Here is a 6,151-nt window from a genome sequence, read left to right as displayed (position 1 = left end):
CCCAACAATGACAGCAGAAGGGTGACAACTCAATCTGAACATAATCTGTCAATTGGTTTCTCTCTCAAACATTGTGTCTCGGTGCCTCGCTCGGTAGCCCCCTCGATATGTAGACTTCTCGCGCGTGCACAGCTGTAGTGACGATGACGCTGAACCGAGTGTGCCTTGTTTTTACCGGCCTCATGTGATAGTTTTCACCTTGTTTTCTGTTAATTAACAAGGCAACCTTTTCTTTGTTACTACTAGTGAATCTGAAATCATTTGGGGCAGACATAAAATATATAACTTCAACCCAATTATCGCAGCAACTATTTTAAAAGAAATTAGCTAGCTGCCCGTGCGTTGCACGGAACATCAAGATGCATTTGTATGAGTAGTTTATCTTGTGAGAGAAAAGGTTGAATGAGGGAAGGCCTTATTTGCGAACGTGGAGAGACGTGTGGGTATATTTTTGCAAAATTGCCAAAGTTTCTTTCCTATCCGTTAGACATAAATCCGACGGCCTATATTGCAGGATGGCACGCACACCATCATCACCAACTCTATTTTCTACGCCCTCCGTCCGAGAATACTTGTCATCAAAATGGATAAAAAGAGATGTATCTAAAACTAAAATACGTCTAGATACATTTCCTTTTATCCATTTTGATGACAAGTATTTCCGGACGGAGGGAGTATTTGTCTTTTTAGAGATCTCAACAAGTGACTATGACCGGACCTTACCAACATGCTCAAAAAAGTAGTCCATAATTTTGATGTTACCCTCTTTTCTTGGCGGTGTAGTGCCATCTGGATACCTCATAAATAAATCAAGGACAAATCTGACCCCTTCCTCAAAAGACATACGGAGCAAAATGAGTGAATCTACACTCTAAAATATGTCTACATACACATCCGTATGTGGTAGTCCATTTGAAATCTAAAAAAGACAAATATTTAGGAGCGAATGGAGTATATATAAGAGTAGACATGGAGATATATCTCCAGCACGGTCTACAACAGAAATATGCTGGGCTGGTTAGCGCCGGATGCTCGCAACGCGATGACATGTGTTCGAATTCTGTCTTTTAACTTTATATTTTTATATTATATATTACTCCACTTATTTAATATATACTTCTTTCTCTACTGTACTGACAGTGGAACCCACAGAGTACTTAGAATACAAGATTAAGGATGGACTTGTTTCTTTTTAACTTTCTGTACGAAGCTGTAGCCACCCTGCAAGTCACGTGTACACTGTACATGCAATTAACTTTTTATAGAGGGAAAATCATACAGGCAATTAACTCAAATGGATTGGATGTCACTCTATTATTTCCAGCATAAAGAGCATCTCCAACGGCAGCCGGCAAATTTCCTCCCGCTTCCTTAAGCGGAGGACGACATCAAACGCCAGCGGCATACATTTTTACAACTCTAACCAACCAGATGAAATTCGTGCAAACACGGACCGATTTCATATAAGCATGAAGGATTTCGTATAAAAAAAGCCGGATCTTCATATAAACATGATGGATTTCATTACATTTACATGAACTAAGAGGTGCCAATCCGGCTCTCTTGTATAATTAATACTCCCTCCGTCCGGAAATACTTGTCATAGAAATGGATGTATCTAGACTTATTTTAGTTTTAAATGGCCGCCCGCGGATCCCTTTGTCTTCCTCATGTCCGTCAGACACTTGCGGGGTCGACGAAGGTCCTCGGAAGAGACGAAGCAGCAAAGAAACCACCTGAATCCGCGGTCGTCGCCTCGGCGGTGGCCTTCATGGGTCCCAAGTGGCGGCGGCCTCCCGTGTTCTACTTCTCCTCGATGATGGCGGCGGACACGGAGAAGCTGGCCACCGACTCGTCGCTCTCCACACACCCGGCTTCTGTCTCTGCCTGCATGGCGCTGCCGCAGGCATGGGAGGCACACCCACAGACACGGGAGGCGCGGCCACCGCAGACACTGGTGGCGCGGTACGACGTGGCAGCGACAGCGCCCGTACCGGCGTGCTAGCCGCTGTGCCGGTGTGGAGCAACTTGCCACTCCTCATCGAGCTGAACTGGAGCGGCGAGTTGCTAAACCATGTGCCTGCTTGGGGCGGCGACTGGCTCCGTCGGGCCAAGCGAGGTTGGTGAAGCACCGAGCGGCCTCGCCCGTATCCGGAGGGCACGGCGGGCCACCCAGCCGGGTAATATGCCGGAGAACGGCTCATCGGAAGCCATCGGAAGAGTGGAGAAAATGGTGAAGGAGGAGATGGGGGAGCGGCGGAGGGGTGCGATTCTTGCCCGCTGTCTGTCTGGCCTCGTGTAAATAGAGGGCGGACGGTAGGAGCCTGGCCGGCGTCTGGCCTCGTTTAAACTGAGGGCGGACGGGAGGAGCTCGGCCGGTGTTGCATTTAATTCCAGCCCGCTCATGAACGGACGTGTGGCAGGAGTAGGATTCTCGTTTGGCATGCGGGTTTAACGGAGGGGTTTAATGGAGGCGCCGGGCGTGCAGCGGGCGGTGCAGTACTATTTGATTTGACAGCAGTAATGAGCCGTCAAATCACAAAGATCGTCGCCTCTTGTGAAACCGACCGAGCTAGGGCTAGACTGCCCCGCCCTCTAGCCTTTTAAAAAATGTATATGCTCCACTTTTGTACAGTAGTAGTATCGATGGATTGCGCCATGGAGCAAAACTTCAAATTAAAAAAAAGGTGGTACATATAGAGAGCGCTCGTCGCCAAATTATGCATATAGTACTATTAAAAAGGCTTGTCACAATAATGGTGTCCAGCACAAGTGCACAACCCACCCCTCAAATAGAACTAAGCACCCTGGAATTATTTGACAAAACTAAGCACCCTGAAATTCTTTGACAACTAAACTACTGGCTATATGATGTTGGCCATATATATTGTACGTATATAATGTGAAGAAACGAGTGGTAGTACTATACCAACTAAAAGATGAAATGTAAGAAATACTAGTATGTACGTACTGAAGAGTTAAAGTAACAAGAAGAAACATAACATAGTTCTGCTGGGGGCTCAGCACAACACACCCCTCAAATTAAATTAAGCACACCTGAAATTAAACTTTGCAACTATTCCGGTAGACACTGCATTAGAACCACCATGAGCAATGACACTGCCACCTTACTCGGAGTCCTCGTCCACGTCCTCGACTTCGTCCTTGTCCCTCTTCCTCTTGGCCGATACTTCTTTGCTTGAACCGCACACTTGGCTGTTGCTCTTCATCCAACCCTTGTAGATATTGAAGCAAAGGTAGCCATCCATTGCAGCATAGTGAATGTGGTCTATATCTAGTACATTCCGCTGCCATGCATGACCATGAAACGTGTATGGAGGTTTCTCTAGTTTACCGTACGAAGGATGAACCATGGCTCCTACCAGGGTCAGCATTGAACGCTGACGAGAGGACACCAGCCGATTCTTCTGGAGGTCGAAGGTGTTGCCTACAACGAGGCCTATCCGACGCAGGACTTCTTTGTCGTTACCAAAGTCTACATTAACGAATTTGACTAGGTTGCTCTCGAGGAAGTCCTTAAAATCCTGGCACTCAAAGTCGGCATGGCATATGTGGTAGACCAAGCATAAGTCATGCACGCAAACCTGGATCACGGCGGGCTTCTTCCTCTCTTCGCCCTTTAGATCCTTCTCTCGTCCCAGGACTGTGGTGTACTCAACATCTAGCCCAGCGACCCACTCATCATCTGAGTCTTCGAACATGCGTCTGAAGCGAGAAAGGCATCCTTTCACCGTCGCGGAAGAACGGGTGTAGATGACGTCGAACTCATCGCCGGTGATGGTTCTAACATTGTACTCACCGCCGATCGGGGAGATTTGGGATGCCATGGATTTGGGAGGAGGGTTAGGATTAGTGGAACTGTCGTAATGTGAATGGACGGGACGACTAGGAGCGAACCGCCATAGTATTGAAGGACGTGCAGGGACGAGTGGGAGCGAACTGCCAGCGTGCGAACGGCGGGGTAGTGGCTTTCCATTCTCCCATGATACAGGCTTCCGAGAGCCCTTGGATCTGAGATCGAACGGTTGCATGGCGTGATTCTAGACCTGTGGGTGAATATCCTATCCTGGAGGGTTATTCTGCAAATTTTCAGCAACTTAGCATGCGACCTTTGATCTCAGATACAAGGGCTACCAGCAACCCGTATCGTGGTCGCACCTACCACAACCGTCGCGTCGCTCGTGTGGTCGCGCCCTTGGAGATTTAACACGGTGCGTTAGGCTATCTGATGTTGGCATGTCATACATAGTCATCACTTAGTCACTCATACTACAACAAGGTTTTGGCTATAAGGTTGGCTATAAGTGTATTTTTTTACTTCTCTCTATCTCTTTCTTCGTACTCCCTCTGTCCCATAATATAAGAACGTTTTTGACACTAGTGTAGTGCCAAAAACGTTCTTATATTATGGGACACAGGGAGTACAAGTATTTATTGCATTGCCAAGGAGTGACCTCTTCCAATGAAATGGTGTTGCTAAGTTTGCTTCATTTAATTAGCTATAGACTCAAAATTGTCTTTTCAACTAGGTACACGCGCTTAGCATCATTTCTTCCTTGGGTCACCAAACTAGTCTCTCTCTTCTTGATTAACTTGCCACATCAGACTTTATGCCTATGTGGCAAGCTTAAGCACCTGTAGGAGCAAGTAAGTACAATAGTGCGCTTTACATGGCATTTTTGCATATGTGGAGGAAAGAGAGGCAAGGAAAAAGTGGAGAAGTGGGCTCTCATGCAAGAGCCAGCCTCTACTACATGGTGGAGCATTGGGAGAGGCACCTGTATGGAGGTGGTCAGGAATCGGGAGACTCACGCCGGTCGTAGCACCGTAGTTAAAATGATAATGGCAAGTCAAATCACGGGGCCCCACTTGTCCAGCAGTAACTCGCTGTCAAATCACACAGCCCTATGTTTGCAGCAGCCTACTCCCTCGTCTTCTCGCATCTCTGTCGAACCGACTAGGCGGAACTGCCCCGCCTACCGCGCCGGAAAAGCCCGCGCAGTATACTCCCTCCGTCTAGGTGACCAAGGTGGAGAGGAAAACGAGAGAACTTAATGTTTAGTATTTGCTAAGGCTGGTTGTAATGGTACTAGCCTTAGCAATTTTGATGAGGTGTCGTAGAATTAAATGAAGAAAGAGAGAGAGTTGAGTACTATGTGTCATACATGGCAATAAATAAAGTACTACATGATACTAATATATGATACATGGCGCAGGAGTACTAAGTATTATTAATACAGTTTTGCTAGAACTCATCTAGATGAGATATAATTTGGTCTCATTCATCTTTTATAGCCATTGGATGTGATGCTATATAAGATGCGTGTGTGCTGACGTGGGTTGTATTTGTTCTTGTGCAATGAACTGACCACTGCATGTCATGTTTGATAGTCTCAAGTCATTAAAAGCATACAAGCCGCACATCTCTTCTTGGTTGATTCCTCTATTTATGTCAAAAAATAAGAAACAACGTGAGAGTTAATGCACCACGCCTATGTGTTTACTATTTGGTTTTCGTAAGATGACTTAATACTCACCTAGACGGAGGGAGTATTCGATTTGACAGCGGGCGGCGCAGTTCCCAATACAGCTTTAATGCAGACGAGGGAGGGAGTAGCGGTTCCCGATATGTTGAACGGCCAATGCATCCTCCTTCAATTAATGCATGAGGGAAATAATGGGACACTACTGGAATCAGCTAATTTGCCATCTGCCAGATCTTTGCCGTCTGCTAGCTGACGGCAAAGAAGCTCTTTGCCATCAGCTACACATAAACAGACGGCAAAGAAAAGGCTGACGGCAAACACACTCTTTGCCATCTGCCTGGTCTTTGCCGTCTGCCAGCGGACGGCAAATAATCTTTGCCGTCCGCTGGCGGACGGCAAAGAGTGTGGTGGCCCCACCCCCCGCTCGTTTGAAAAAATCCTAACGGCCCACCTCTTTGCCGTCCGCTAGCGGACGGCAAAGAGGCAGAAAGGCGGACGGCAAAGGCTGGCGGACGGCAAAGAGGGCACTTGCCTAACGGCAGGTACCCCCCGCCCGTTACTCACTTCGTCCTCGCCTCGCCCTTCTCCTCCCACCCCGCCGCCGCCGCCGCCGCCCGCCGCGCGCCGCCGCCCCGTCGCCCCCG

This window comes from Triticum aestivum, chromosome 1D, assembly GCF_018294505.1.
Source record: "Triticum aestivum cultivar Chinese Spring chromosome 1D, IWGSC CS RefSeq v2.1, whole genome shotgun sequence".
Classification (NCBI taxonomy): Eukaryota; Viridiplantae; Streptophyta; class Magnoliopsida; order Poales; family Poaceae; genus Triticum; species Triticum aestivum.
This window is presented reverse-complemented; position numbering follows the sequence as displayed.